Source organism: Centruroides vittatus, unplaced genomic scaffold, assembly GCF_030686945.1.
Source record: "Centruroides vittatus isolate TY-2023 unplaced genomic scaffold, ASM3068694v2 contig_1776, whole genome shotgun sequence".
Taxonomy (NCBI): domain Eukaryota; kingdom Metazoa; phylum Arthropoda; class Arachnida; order Scorpiones; family Buthidae; genus Centruroides; species Centruroides vittatus.
The window spans coordinates 1,582,284-1,599,083 of record NW_027121087.1 but is presented as its reverse complement, the minus strand read 5'-3'; the positions used below and the strand labels follow the sequence as shown (position 1 = coordinate 1,599,083).

The window sequence follows — 16,800 nt, the reverse complement described above, 5'->3', positions numbered from 1 at the left end:
TAAATATTGAGTATTATTGTATAAATATTATAGAAAGACTGGACTATCATTTACAGCTTTGTTCAGATGATTAGTTAATCCACAGTTAGTTAATCCACAGAATAAAACAATTTTTTCTGAATACTTCATTAGTTTAATATAAAAAAATTTAAACCAGTTTATAATAGAAAATAATTTTTAAAATGAGTATAAACGATCATATTTAAAAATTTTTAAACCTAAATTACCATTTTATTAGTTTGTACAGTACAATACATTGTAGATTTAAATCATAGAAATGATAATTAACCAAATACATTTCTAATAATAAGTATGTATTGATTTATATTAATAGAAGATTATATTGTATTAATACAGAATTATTATCAGTTATATTAAAAGACCTCGCATTAAGCTTATAATAATGTATTTATAAGCTTATTATTTTATAAAACAGAAGTTTTAATTAGAATAAAATTATCTAATATTATCTTAAAATCGATTAAAAAATAAAATTATATTCTCGTACTATATTAAATTTTTTTCATATTTATAAAAATAAAATTTATTATTAATTATCTTGTTCGCTAGATTAATCAAAGGCTATCGAATTTTTAAATGGATTCGGAAGTAATTTTACTTACAAAAAATGTTTTTTGAAAGTATTTAATTAATTTTTTATCTTTCTTGATTTTTCTTCGGAGTAGAAAACAATTTCAAATAGTGATTTTTTTTTAAATATATATTAATTAATTTATTTTATTTTTTATCGTCATAGTAACACAGTACGAACAGATTTAATGTAATAATTATTAGTTAATATGTTTTAATAAAATTAACCTTTGTTTTATAATGATTATCGATGTTCTAGTTAAATAAAAATAAAATAGTGATTTAAAAAATTAAATATAATCATTAGAAAAGTATGTAATGCAATACTATGCGTTGTATAATGCGCAAGAACGTAGCACTAATTGCGAAATATCCCAATTTTTCATGTAATCCACGAGTTTTATCCTTGTAATTAAATACTCCAAAAGATATGTCTTAGTTTAATCTTTTTATAAAACGTTTCGATACATTTCAAAATTATCTAAATTATTTTATCGAGAAGCATCAACGAAGGTCAATAATAAATATTTTAACTGTAATAAGAAAATATTTAAGAAATTATGTCAACCTTGTTAAGTAGTATAATAGGATAATCCAACGATTATTCTATAAAATCCTCTTAACATTGGTCAAGGTTAGGTCAAAGAATATTGATTTTCGGCTGATGTCGTTAGCATATTCGAATTCCTTTTTTTACGATATTTTATTTTTCTATAGCCTTAACGTTTAAAATGTAGGCATAATTTTAATTAGTTTATATTTGTATTTTGTTCGATATTTTATTTTATTTTATTTTTTGGACGTTTATAATAGGAGCATATGAGTTACGAAAGTATATTAAATTTTTCTTTAAGCGCTTGGGCGATGGAAAAGTTAGTCTGGATGTCAAGTTAAAGTCAATTCATATAGATATTGTCGATTGAGAAAATATGTAATTCGTCGAATTGGTCTTTCCTGTACGACATTTTCTCAAGCAATAGTATTCGATGTGAATTGAACTCGAAGGACATCAAGGGCATTTGTATTTTTGCTTCCTAAGTTCAATACAATAATTTTTTTTTATTATTGTTTATATTAAATAGGATTAATTCATTTACAATTCTCTTAATTCTTTTTATTGTTGTTGTTATTATTATTATTATTAGCATTATCAGTTATCATTTTCGGCATTTAATGAGTAATAAAATTTAATTTATTAATAAATGTATATTATTTATCTTTAAATGTAATTAAAAATTCACAATTATTCTTATTTCCTAGATTATTAATATTTTTTTTATTTATTTAAAATAATTAATAAAACGAAAAATAGGCATAAAACAATAGATTTGAGCTTCAGATTAATATATCAAAACGAGAATTTATAAGTAGTTTAAATAAAATTGATTGTGTAATTTGAATTAAAAAATTTAATTCTCATTTTATTTTTCAAATTCTTATTCTTATTGTTATTATTTTTTATTTAAATTTCTTATTAAATAAAATAAAATTTAAAATTAGCTTTAATATTAGGTATTACATTTTTAAACAAAAATAATAATTTATTCGAATTAAATGTAAATTAAATACTCTGACATAATAAAATAATGATAAAGAATATGAGAGAATTATTATTTAAATCTAATATTTTATTTTGTATTGAACTTTACGATTTTGCCCTTTTTTTTTCCATATATTCACAGTGGCGCGTTAACCTATGCGCCAAACCTGGGGCTTCACCAACGAGTGGGCCCCTTAATTCAAACTTGCCAGAGCCCCGCGAAGCTATAACCCGCTACTATATGTACGGCAAAACCCGTTTAAACCGGAATCTCACGGTACCGAATATTTTTTTCGGTTTGGCAGGTATCCGTTTTAAAGAAGTTTGTTTTTAACTTAGAAAATCATTCTGTTCCGAAGAAATTTTCCCGTTTAGGCAGGTTCCATTTTGGACAGGTTTTACTGTATATGTTATTTAAGAAAACATGCTATTGGAGGTTTTTTTTGACATTTTTATTAACGATTTCTCGGCATACATTAATAAGTTGTAATGCTTGTTATTCAGTAGAATAGTACCGGTAGAAAACTTGTTCTTTTTGTCATTATTCGTGGTTAATTAAATACTGAATATGGTTGTTGATGTTTTTGATGGTGCCACTACCTTTTATTTATATTCCGCTTTTGAATAGCAGCAGTTTCGATTCTCTAGAGACGAGCATCCTTTTCTATGTCGGCTCCACCCTTTACCTGTTCACGTCTTTTACTATTTTGTGCTTCATTTTAGATATCTCTACTGGTATCCGTTTAGATTCATTTTCACACGTGTATTTTTCTCATTCCATTTTCCCGTTACAACTCACTCGTCGTTAAAGGCGTATATAAACTTTTACTTCTGCTATTCGAATCTCCATTTTACGTCTTCCGGATGCTGTGGAACAATAGAGATAACGTTATTCTTTTTTTTATTTTAAAATTAAATAGATAAAAATAACATCTAAATTAATTTAATCAGTTAGGTAAATAAAGTAGTAAATACTTTTCGAAATATTTAAAAAATAATAATAATAACGACAATTTGCTGCCATCTGTTGAGGTAGAACGATATTATTATCAAGAATCGAATTTTTTTCCAATAAAATAAAGGGGGGAAAAACTTAATTATTGATTAACGTCAAGGAATTAGGAAGAGAAATTTTGTTGATAATATATTAACCGATAACGATTTATGACGCGTTTTGCCTAATCGCGTAATATATTGCTTCTAATTTATCGTATCCGATTTTTTATTTACCTCGAACACGAGAAATAAACACGCTTATAACTAACTTACGTAAGAAATAATAATTAAATGGAAATATTTAAAAAAAATTAAATATAAATATGATTTTAATTATTTTTAATTACTTATAAACCGTACAAAATATTTTAATTATTTTTATTTTATAATTAATTATTACTAATTTTTTTTAACGAGTTATCAATTTTGTGGTGGCGTCACCGGCTAATAAACGAAAGCAGACTGTGACTATACATGCAGACTGGACGAAGTGTCAGTTACCGTAGCAACAAGGGGAGTTAAGAGTTAAGTTCTCGGTTAGATACGAAGGCCAAGCAAATTGAGGAAGTCGGTACAACGGTCGATGAAATCATCATCCGTCAACTATCCGCTTGTTTCTGTTTTCGTTATCTCAAGGTCAAAAACTGCAGACTTTCCCATCAAACTTTTATTAAATGCGATACTCGTCCAACCTACTTACGTAAGTGAACGGTTCGGGTGTATTGTTAGAAAGCCAAAAATTTATTCTAAATCTCTCCCTTCGTTTGTAGAGGTGGATGTTTACTTTACGTGACGTTGTAGAATATCAACTTAAACCCGACGATGAAGAGAGGAAAAAAATAAATATAAAAATATAAAAAAAGTGGGGGAAATGAGTATACTGTTCCGAATCACCGATTTCACGGTTGCATACTTGAACGCATTTCGTGGTCGATTTCCGGCCACGTGATGTACAGTCTTGTCTCTATGGCGACGTACCACGTGATAGGTGTGTGTCGTCATTAAGACAACTTTTGAGTGTCTGGTGTGTGTGTGCAGTTTCTACCAACTTGTTATTCCGCACGTTTGAACAGATGCGAATGTTCGTGACTTCGTTCGTGTATATGTTTTTTTCCCCCTCCCCTTTTTTTTACGTCTCGGATCCACTCGAACACGTAATGCATATAGACGAGAAGTGTTTGTAAATAAATTTTATGAAGCGTCTATTTGCTGCGTGTTAATGGCAATTTAATCAATTGATAAGAACTAATTAACAATTTTTTTGGGTGTTTCGTAATGCGTAGGCGTGCAATCTAGTGTTAAGCGTTAAAAATGCTTATGTTTGAAGTTCGGAGATGTCGTCAAATTAAAAGTAATTGTTAACCGTACGAATTTTATCGACGTGAATTTTTTTTATAGGCGCATAAAATATTTCGAGCAGTTATAAATTAATATATTATTATTTTTTAAACGTATTGCGTTAGAACTTCCTGCAATAATAGACGAATAAAACCTTGAACCTGTTGTGACAATCTCGATGAAAGAACATCGACCACGTGACACGACGATGGTGTAACACGATGCCATCCCCATTGCCGGACGTAACGAGAGAACGTTTTCATCATCCGATACCTCTCTGCTCTCGAGGTCAACGACATCATCAAACAAAGCAGGGGTCAAAGATCACAGCAATATCTCGAGTCTATCGACTGAAGAAATTCCCCGTTTTTAAGTATTTCGCTCGTCCTACATATACAATGTACCGTACATAGATAACTGGATAAGAAGAGGGGGAGAACGTACTTTACCTCTAATAGTGCTGCCATCTTTCGCTAATAGTTAAAATTAAAAGAAGCAGAATTATCCGCAGCATTCAGTTTCGTCTGGTTTGGAAGACGTCAAAATAAGGAAAACTGCTCTTGAATAAACATTCGTTCCCGAAAAATAGTTTTTATTTACCATCGACCTTCGTGTAGTTTTGGAACTTTGTTCTTCTGGAAGACGTCCTGGAACTCCTCCAATTCCATCCCAAAGCCAAAATTTAAACCTCAACAAATTTAGATCTGTGGAATCTCAAATGCTTCCAACTATAAACAAGGTGTATTTGAAAAATAGGCCATTTAATTTATTCGGTTTTTATTCGTCGTAGATTTATTTTGTGTTTCAATGACGACTGCACAAAGAAACTTCATTCAAAATTTAAATCATAATGAATCATTATTGTCGCTCTGCTACGTGATGAAACTTATCAAACATTGAAATTAGAATTTAAAGACAAAAAAGAAGTTAATTTACTTTTAAACGAGAAACAGAATTTTAATTGGAATTAAGTCTGCCTTTTTTTTATTGGGAAACAAGAAATAAAAAAAATTAGCTAATTAAAACAATTTTTATCGTATTAATTATCAGTTTTTGCTATATAAAAATGTTGGTAAATGCAAAAAAATATTATTTATATAATTAATTTTTAACAGAAGCTATATGCAAATTGTGTTAGTGGCATTTTACTATACAGGTCTATATATATATTTCATTTTTTAAGAAAGAAAATCTAGTTACTACTCACGTCTGACTAGTCACAGACTCTAGTAATTTGCCTCTGCTGTTATAGGCCATAAAGAAATACGTGAGGTGATTGTAGCGCCGGACCTACACTAGAGGCAAGGACGGGTAGTGGCCCTGGCCCCTTCCTTCCCTGGAGGACAGACAAACACGAGGTTTTTCAAGCTGGATAAACCTGTTCTTGTTGACTACTTGACAGTTATCAAATTTTAATCTAAAAATATAGTTTAAAATTTTTATTTTGTATGTAACTCTTATGTATTATGTTACTATAGTTTACATGCAATGCAGAAAGCTTTTGCAAGACAGAGAACAATGATACGAGGATCAACTTTTTTTCTTTATTTGGTTAAAGTGCAATGAATGAAGCAGTTTCCTCGAGAGACCTGGAAAGAGAAGCAGCGTTGTCCACCCACGCTCTAACTCGGTGGCAAAATCGATTGACCTTTGATATTCAGAGACTATACGTGCCGAACAGTCACCCGCCAAAGCGCTGTTAGGAATCTCTATAGCCACAATACTAAACAATCCCATTAATTCTATTTTTAAGTAATTATTATTAATGCTATAACGCCTTAATTTCGTAACCGTATTAATCCTGGAACGATACTAGTTCCACCATAGGTTTTATATAACGAGGCTATTTTTCTTGTCTTTCTTTTATCAATTCGTCTATGGTTAATATAGAAATGTTTGCTAATCTCCGTTCGTATTTCTCTGCATTATATAATCCAATACTCTCTCTCTCTTTTTTTAATTGTTTAATGTCTTTGAATACACGTGATATTCTTCTGCATGATAAAATTTAAAATTTTTATTTTTATAATTGTAAAAACACATAAAAATTGAAGTAGAAGCTAACGAACTGCAATGTCTATCCGAAGAAATTAAAACGCATGAGAGAAGATTTAAGTCAATACCACAGTAAAGTCAATTACGTCCAGTTAATTGTATCCTTTCTTTTTATTTTTGAAAGTCGTGGAAAAAGTTCACCCTTTATTGAAGATTTTGGCATTGAAGAAGGGGGAAAAAAAGAGCACGAGATTAATTAAATGGAAGTCGTGGTTAATTGCTTTTTTTTTATGTATAGGTGACGCAATTGGATGTAAAGTTTGATGTTGGATATTGGGGATAATGACTCGGAGTTAAGTATCCTGGACTATAAACGAAATGATGGGAGATGAGAGCGGCTGATAATGACGTGGCTGGCTCTAACACAACCTAGACATCCATCTGTGTAAATGAGAAGTTCACTAAAATACAACTTATTATAAGTTTCTCGCAGTTCATTAATTAAAATTCAAATTTTCCTCCAACATTGATTGATTAAAATTCCAAAATTCAAATTTCTTCGATAAGCAAGTTATAACAGATTGATTAATTACGATTGCATCTAGTAATAAAACATTTTCTTTCCAGTTTAATGACTATAGTTAATACACTGCATGCCGTGTAAACCAAATGACCTATAACACGAAATGCTGTAAAGTTGGTAAACAAAATGACATCACGCATCACTTTTGTTTACTATTATCGCGGAAAATTCTACAAAATTATATTAATTATATTTTTATTTTTATATTTATATTTTTCTTTAATTAAATTAATTCGTTCTATCGTTTCCTTTCTTTAAATTTAGCCTAATTTTCCTCACGAATGTTTTTAAGGTTATTTTCTGTTTATTTTTTTAACACTTGCGTAACGCTATTGTTACGAAAAAATAAATCTTTTATTTCGAGAATATTTTGCATTAAGTAATAAATTGAAAATTAAATGATTTTCAGAAATTATATATATATATATATATATATATAATTATTAAAATTTTAAGTCTGCCAGTTAAAGACAAAGATTAATTGATCTAATATTTTAAGTGCACTTTGAACATAGGCTAAAACAAGGAAGTAATTTATATTTTTATGGAGGAAACCGATTTCTAAATAACAGGATAATTTTAAAAATTCTTTTGTATAAAGAAAATAAACTTAGATAAGTGCGCTATCTAAAATTCATAAAATTACCTCATTTACAAGACGTTAATGAGTAAATACGAAAACAAGAAATGAAGGGAAAAAACTGAAATAAAAATAAAATATTACGCGTTAAAACGTTTCATTGTGTAAAATAGTAAGTCCTATTAAAGCAAATTTTTAATATATATACGAGTACATAATAAATCAATAATAACTTAATAATTCTATTAAAACTATTGCAAAAAAAAAAATATTGCTTAATCAACGGAAAGGACAAGTTTTGTATTTTTTTTTTTTTTTTGCATAGTTTATCATAAATTTTATCAGCATAATTATATTTATTATTACTTATTTACATAAATATAATTTCAATTTTTTATATTTGATTAAAAAAAATATTTTATTAAGTAATAATATAGAAGCAATTTGTGCATTTTCTAATCTAAGATGCTTGATATTTTTACAGTGCTAAATTAAAAATAATTTATTAATAAATTTTATGCATTTTATTATTATATATTTAATAAAAACGGTATATTTTATCATTCATTCATATCATGCAGAGTACAAATCTTATGTGATAATAAAATAACTAATGATTCCAATAAACATAATAATGCCGTCATGCGTTACTAAATGTAGTATTTTAAGTGGAGTTGTTATATTTTTGGTATAATATATTCAATATATAATTTATATATTTGTAGATATTTAATTATAATTTTATACAAACGTGATTTTAAAAATGCAAATGAAACATTTATAATAATGATTTTTAAACATTTAAATCTTTAAAATACTTTTTTATTCTTAAATTTTTCAATTATTTTTTTTTAATTTTAGATTTTGCTTAAAACTATTTCCTATTTACATATAAAATAAAACTTTATATTACGTTTTATTTTATAACGCGAACGATTTAGTACAATTTGGAGGTTTATACCTTCGTCTAATTACTTGATCCTAACGAATAACTGGAGTAAGAAAATAATCAAATATTAAAGTAATCAAAATTCTAATTAATATATTATATGATTTGTTTCTAAAATATTTAATACTTTAATTTTGAAACAACAATTTCTATAGAAAACGAGCAATTATTTCTTGTGTTATGGTCACAATGCCGGGATGCAATTCTTAAACGTATTTTTAATTTATTTAACTTAAAATATACGCTCTCCACCTCAAATTAGTAGTGGCTTGCCCCTGTATATAATACTTTTCCTTCAACAATAGTCGTGCCAGTCATCTATCTAACACCTTTCGGTGGAAAATTTTTCAATTGAAATAACGTAACTTCCGGTTTGCATCGGACGTTCGTATAGTTAATAGGGGCCTCCTGTCCCTAAGGAATTCATATCTGGTCTCGTCTTTCATCTGTTTAACTCTGTTCTCGAGATTAAGAAAAGACAGACGGACGAAGTGGGAATTTTTATAGGTCTACAATTTTTTCAAATTGCAGCCCATTAACCTAAACTGCGCTATGCCTTTATGGACTGATGAAGTAATTTAATATTATTGTCATGTTTATTTCGAAGTAGAATCCATTTGAAAATAATAATGCATTCGGATATTTTTCTAATCTGTTTTATTTGACGTAATTTGAAATAAGAATTTTTTGGACTGCAATTTCAAATAAACCAGCAACGAGTTGCTCAACTTTCCCGGCAATATTTAAATTTTTGGTTGTGACGCCATCTGTTGTCATATTTTATTTAAAAACTTTTCATATTTTTAACTATTATAAAATGGCAAAAAGCTTAATTTTGAAGGTGGAGATGGGTTTTATAAAAAAAAATTGTAAACGCTGATAACGAGTAAAATCGTCATTAAGTTCGACCCTACTGGAGATACACACCACCCCCTCGACCTTTAACCACCAACATTTAATTGCATCGATCCCCCTAATAAACAAACGTCCCTGCAAAATTTCAGAAATTTTCGACAAAAATAACAGAAGTTATTAAGCTTCAAAGAGGGAGAACAAAACCGTGCCACAGACACATACATACTAATATCCATACATACAGAAATTACCCCCGAATTTTTTGGCGTTTCTCGACGTTTCAGTGTCCTAAGTCCTAAAATTTAAAAATCTGGAGATCATTTTTTGCCGGATTGCCATACTTTCCCTCTTATATATAACAGCCGGGAAAGTAAAAATTGCCTTTCCCAGCTAAAAAAAAAAAACCTATAAATTCCCACTGTCGTCTGTCCGTCCGTCCGTCTGTCCTTCCTTAATCTCGAGAACAAAGTTAGATAAATGAAAAGTTGAGACCAGATATGGAAGGGTTAACGGCAGAAGGCCCAGATTAACTATATACGAACTTCTGATGCAAACCGGAAGTCATATTGTTTCAGTTCAAAATACGATGTACAGGGGAAAGACACTACTAATTTGAGGTGGAGAGCATATATTTTAAATTAAATAAATGAAAAATAGGATTAAAAATTGCAGCCCAGCATTGTGACCATGTCACAGTAAATAATTGCTCGCTTGCAACTATTTTTTTTCAATATTGTGTAGAATATATCTAGTAATAAGGAAAGGCATCGTTTGTAATAGAAAATAATACACTATATTAGTAAACGTAAAACTTATCTTCTAGATAGAATTCATTAGTCATCGTTAATCTTGGAAATTTCATACTATACATTTAATTTTCATTGTAGAAACAGTATATGGCAACAAAATAATTTTTTTATTTGTATGTTTACGGACTTAAATGTGTAGCTTCTACTGCATACTTTCTAATGCTTTATAAATTATAAATATAGGATATTTATGATCATTATTAAATTAAATTTATAAGCAATCTTGATAGTTACAGTATGTAGAGGCTCACTGGGAAGATAATAAAAGTCTATCTCATTTTGGAGGAACATTTTACATTAATTTTGGTGTAGACTTCTTTTAACACATTTATCGATTTACGTATGATTCAAGGGGAAATTGTAATTCTTTTTTCTTTTCACATATAAAATCTATTATTTTTAAACTAATTTCAATTGTTCATTAATAATTAAAAGTGTCCGATAGTAAAAACCTGTCGTGCGCCGCAGAGTTGTGTCAATAATTTAAATAGGATTTAATGTTATGTTTATCGGAATAGTCAAGGGCTTCGTAATAGGATTAGTAATCCTTTGTACGAAACTATTTTATAGTAATTTAAAATGTCTTATGAAATGGTGGATGGTTTTAAATGCCGTACCTTAAGCGTAATTTTGTTTAAAGAAGTCCATTTGTTGCAGATTTTTTTTTTTTTTTTGAATAACTTACAAAATACTTTGACATTTAAATTTTACTCATTCTATTATTAAATTTTAGCTTTAATAAATTTGCCTGGGGAATATTTAAATAATTGTAACAATGTTAATTATCGATTTTTACAGCGTGTCTTCGGAATGACTCAATTATACCCGTTACAATTAATAGTTTTTATACGGTAGATAAAGGAAATTTTTTAAAAGTATTAATCTTAATTAATTGATTGAAGTAGTCATAAAATCAAAAAGAAAATCCGAGAAATAATTTATCAGTGTCATTGATAGTAATTAACCGTATTGATGGATAAATTACAAATCCAAGTTCTTAAATCTTGATGGGAAGTATTAAACTAGAAAAATTCATTAAAGTAATTATTTATGACCTAATTACTAACATTTTAATTTCTAAGGCAGATTTCGGCTATAAACTCTTTATTGAGTATTGTAATAAATTAAAGCTCTTCGTGGATCCGGCAAGTTAGAACGATACCTTTGAGAATTAAACATCTCTAAAACAGATAAAGAGTAAAGGTTCTAAGAATGCCTCACTTGGGAACGTAACAACACAACAGAAAATGAGACCGAGAGTAACCACATTAATAATCTGATTGATTAGAAAATAAATGAAAAACCCGATCAATACAGGCCTACGGGTCTCTCACAGCTTCCGTTTACAATGCTGATTTTTATATTAATTTATGTTAGCCTCTTCGTACTTCTTGTATAAAACTTTTTGCACGATTTTTTCTTTGCCTTAGCGCACATTAGTTATGATCAAATTAAACTTTGCTTAAAGTACAGTATACTGTTAGTGTGTGTAATCCCATATAATGTAGATTTATGCAAGCGAAACCATAACGAATTACATGGAAATAAAAATCACAGGACATTATTTTCTCGGTAATTTTTCTAAACGATAATATTTCGATTAAAATAATTACTAAGGCTATCTTACAAAAATTTATCTTAAAAGAATTGCTTGGTAAATACTTGGCATGTGTTGGATTTTACAATTTTTTTCACCCTCCTTTTTTCTGTATCCGCACAACTTGAAATACCGTTGGCTATTATCTAATGATTTAATGTTAAAGAGAAACTAGGGAACGTTAATGTATAATTTAAAATGACCGAATACAAAAAAAAACTTTAATCTTTTTGTATTTTAATTAACACGAATGCGAAGTATATCATAAAATTTCGGTAGCGGTTTACAACCCTAAATCTTTTTCAATTTAATTCGGCAATTTCATTAAAATATTATAGTAGCGGAATGGATTCTCATTTCTGGTTCGTCCCTTTTATCGATCGAAGGACGAAAAAGTTTACTAAACCTAAACAGTCGATAACGAATCATAATAGGAGGAGTTTGAATTGAATCAGAAATTTGCAGCTGCTTGACAATAATTTATGTTATTGCTTATAAATTTGAATGTAAAAGTAAAGAATATTCTACATCCGAAAGACAAAAAGAAATAAATTCTTCTCTTTACAAGATTTTCAATTGTCTAAATTACTGCAATTTAGACAATTGTTCCTTTCAAATATTTTTAGATTGACATACGTAGTTCTAACAGTCTTTTATCTGTTGATTTACTCTGAAAAATGTTTCCATTTTTATAAGAATTTAAATATTTTTCGTATAAATTATAATATTTCTTTTTTTTATTTTTGAAAATTTTAACGCCATCCATTTTGTTGATCCACTTTCCTCTCCATTTTCTGACTCTCGCTCAGAATAAGAGGCAAAATATAGAAATGACAAATCTTCGAAAAAATATCTTTTCGAGGCAATTTGTTCTATTTTAACTTCCGAATAAATGTTGGCACTAGTATAAGAAGCAAATCATGCTAAGACAGAGGTTGAAAATTTTATACAGTATTAGTACAGTAGTTAAACAGTAACGTAAATTTAAAACTGTTTTTGCCAAAAAACAAAGCAGCGAATAGGTAAACATATTAAGCTATTAATACCTAAGATATTGTCACGTACAGTACATTCCACTTTTATGTTTTTTTAGGCTCTCGCTATCGTCCGTCCGTTCTTAATCTCGAGAACGGAGTTAGATAAATAAAAATCGAGACCAGATATTATTTATTTAAATTAAAATACCATTAGAAATTGCAACGCGACATCATGACCATGTCACAATAAGTAGTTTCGATTTTTCTTCTTATCGTGCAATCATTATACAAATTGCTTTTAAATTAAGTATATTCGTGTTTTTTTAATGTCTAGCCTTTAAATTGATTATGTTATAAGAAAAATAACGTAAACTTTTTAACACATTATTCGTTGTTTACATACATTAGAATTTAAAGTGATAATGAATAAAAATAAACAAATTTTATTGACACGGAGCAACGAACGTCATCTATTCATAGTCTCATCCAGGAGTGCATTCGCTTCACGATTCTTGGTTTATCCATTTTTATATAAATATTCTTATTTTGTATTTTTTTAAAAAATCCACTTTTAGTTTAACGTCCCAAAGGAGAAGAATAAAAATATTTATGGCAGCTACATATTTGGAATATTTGCCATGCTGTCGTCTAGCCTCTTCCCTCAAGAATTTGTTTTACTATGGGTCGCTTTAAATCGAAATTTGATATAAAAATAGATAGACAATGATAATATAAGTAATAATTTACGGGATATGAACATTTTACATAAAATTTTAAGTGTAAAGAAAGAATTTTTAAAAAATGTAAACTTAATTAAAACGAACCAAAACCATCAAATAACCAAATTACAAATAACCAACAATTTCTTATTGAGACATGGTCACAATGCCGGGCTGCAATTTTTAATCATACTTTAATTTAAAAATAAGCTTTCCATATCCGGTCTCAATTTTCGTATATCTAATTCCGTTGTTCGGAAACATTTGAATCGAAATCACGTGAATTCCGGGCCAGACCGGAAGCTCGTATACAGTTAATCGAGACCTCCGACCCTTAAGCATCCCACATTTGGTCTCGATTTTCATCTGTCTAAATCCGTTTTCGAGATTAACGAAAGGCGGACAGACGGACGACGGATGCATAGATCTGCAATTTGAAAATCGCAGCCCAGTAAGGAAGATTTAATTGTTTATATCAGAATGTATGAAGTGAAAACCAGCACAGAGAAAGATGGAAAAATGCTATAAATCTCTTTAACTAAAATATATGAAAAGAAAAAATGACTAAATGCATTACTGAAAAAATAATAAATCAGATAGAATAATAAGGAAAGAAGAAAGAATTTAGACAGCAAAAAGGAAATCCCGAGTAAGATTTAAAGCGTAGAGAAGAAAAAATATTAAAAAAAGTAGGATAGATAGAAACTAATATTTTAAATTTAGAATGAAGTTTATGAATTTATCCGAATTGATAAACGTATAAAACTGGAAAAGTTTTTCAATATATTCAGAAGCTATCGTATATTTTAATAAAATGTCGTAAAATAATTATTATCCTAGAAATTTCTTCTAGAATATAAATAGATTTTTATTATTTCATAATTTGAAAGAAAGTGAAATATGTAAACATCTAGTCTATAAGTATTACAAAATATTCTTAGTTTTTCCATTTATTTTTAATTTATAAAAAATAGTTAAATTAATTGGTTTCTTTTATAAATATCAGAACAGTCTGATATTTAAGAATTTTAATACATTTTTTTCTATTATAATATAACGCGATTTTCGAGATTTTTATTTAAATGTAGACAAAGTTTTGAAGACATTCTATTTACTAATAAAAAATAAATATAATTATTATTGGTCCATATAATAATTTCGTAAGAAATAAAAAATTTATTTCCAAATATTTTAAGAGTGAATTAATTTTATAATTTTTGGAATTTCTGACGGGAAGATTCTGTTGCCGACAATCGTTACACGAAAAAGCATGGACGACGACCATTAAACGACACGAAAATTTTAATTAATAATTTAATTTTTATTTATTTTTGTGCATCGATCGATGGGAAATAAGGGGAATAAACCAAATTAGAAAAAAAATATATATATATATATATATTCTGGCAAACTATGTAATAAATTACGAAATTTATCAGCGTATTTGTGTATACACTACTCGTATCTACGTCACGGTGGTCGCGTTATCTCAAATATTTAAAAATTTTCTAAGCCGTACGATAGCGATCAGAGTGTAGAAAAATTGCATTGATTAAATAAAACGAGATATTTCCGAAACTCGTGATTATGAATGACATATTAAGCGTATCTATTAAGATTAAAAATAGAGATTCTCACCTTATCTGATTACGTGTTGTTTCTGCCGAGGGGGAGAAAAAATAATTGAATCGGTTGCCATGACGACTAGAATCGAAATGCACGTGTTGACTTCATTGAATAATCTTAATTGTTGTCACGGCAACGCGCGTGCCGAGTATGAAATTGATGACACTAGTGACGAAAGGAGTATTAGAAAGAGCACGTGACACGTATACATCCCCGTTTAGTAGATAACTCCCACGTGTTATTGAAATGAGTAAACCAAGGGTGACTGACTGGTTTAATACGAGGATAAATTCTTGTTTTTATCTCGTGTTACTTTTATTAGAAGCGAAAATATATATATTTACTCACCCCGTGCTGTTTCTATAACTGTGTAAGACTTCGGAAGGTTTTTAATTCGTTTCATTCGTCGTACGGTTTAAGACGGATGATCTAAAATTCATTTTTTATCGAAGAATATTGTTTTAATCGCTTTCGACTTTTACAACAACTAAACTCGAAAGTAGTTTGTTTATATTAAATTAAATTACGATACTTTACGATAATTATGTTTATAATTTGATAAAAATTCGAATTAGTGTTTTGATTTAATTTCTGAAATTATGAAGGAGTGTTAAATGAAAGCGTACTAAACGGATTTAGTATATCCAATATGCTACAATTTCATGGCTGGTTTTTATGGTTTTCTTTCAAGATAACACACACAAAAAAAAAGGAGCAAAACTTTGCACGCGATATTTCATCCCGACGATGATATCTGGGATTGGTTAGGACAAATTGATGACATCGTAAAATTTTCTATTGCAAGAAGTAAATAATTCTTTAGCAGAGCTACCAAATTCCAAAAAAAAATTTTAAGTTTTTGTTTAGTTCTGGTTAATCTTGCCCGTGTGATTAACTTAATTACGAAAACTAAGCATTAATTTAATCATTTTATTATCGGAAGTTATAAAAATGTCAAAACGGTATGCATTACTATATTCTTTGATAAGTAGGTAATACTTTTCGGGATAAAAACTCTAAGCGGCATTAACCGTTTCCTTTCATAATTTTTCTTTCCACTAAAAGAATTTTTGTTTTTTTTTCTTTCTGCCGGAAGAAAATTTAACAAAGGAAAATGCATTAAAGTATTTAATAACAAAACCTTACATTAGCTTTATATTTACATTAGTAAAATTTTCGAATATGATTAATTTCTTCCTTTGATATAAACACTCTTGACAAACCAAGTGCAAATGTTTTTTTAATCTGTATAAATACAGTATAAAAGTCAAAATATGTATGTATCTATACGTTTGTTAGGTAATAGGTTCTATACCCTTCAAATTATTCTAAATTTGGTACGAATATACTTCGATGCCCTAATACTGCACCCAAACTACCCCAAAGCCCACACGTCTTAACTTAAGCCCAAACAATATCGGGCACACGCAGCTATCTTTTTTTAACTCTTTAAAAAAATACTAAGTACGATCTGCTCTTATTCGTCCAAAGCCCATCCTCTCAGGCAGCATATTTAAAAATTACACATTTAAAAATGATCGAGATCTTAAAGAACGATTGAAAATCTTTAGAAAATAAGCGCATCAAAAATTTCACTTAAGAAGTTTAAAAAGATGTAATCCATATATTTTTGAAGTTGTGTTTA

At 28.6% G+C, this 16,800-nt stretch overlaps 1 long non-coding RNA gene across 2 annotated transcripts; it reads right to left on the bottom strand.

Moving 5' to 3' along the window:
- Positions 1-2,897: 2,897 nt before the first annotated feature.
- Positions 2,898-15,464, bottom strand: LOC136969300 (uncharacterized). Of its 2 annotated transcripts, none has more exons than XR_010879803.1 (2): positions 15,168-15,464; positions 2,898-2,998 (listed from the first exon to the last, which is right to left on the bottom strand). It is a non-coding gene; the product is annotated as an uncharacterized lncRNA (long non-coding RNA). The 2 variants fall into 2 exon arrangements; XR_010879802.1 differs by lacking the exon at positions 15,168-15,464 and adding an exon at positions 4,915-5,050.
- Between the last annotated feature and the right edge of the window lie 1,336 nt (positions 15,465-16,800).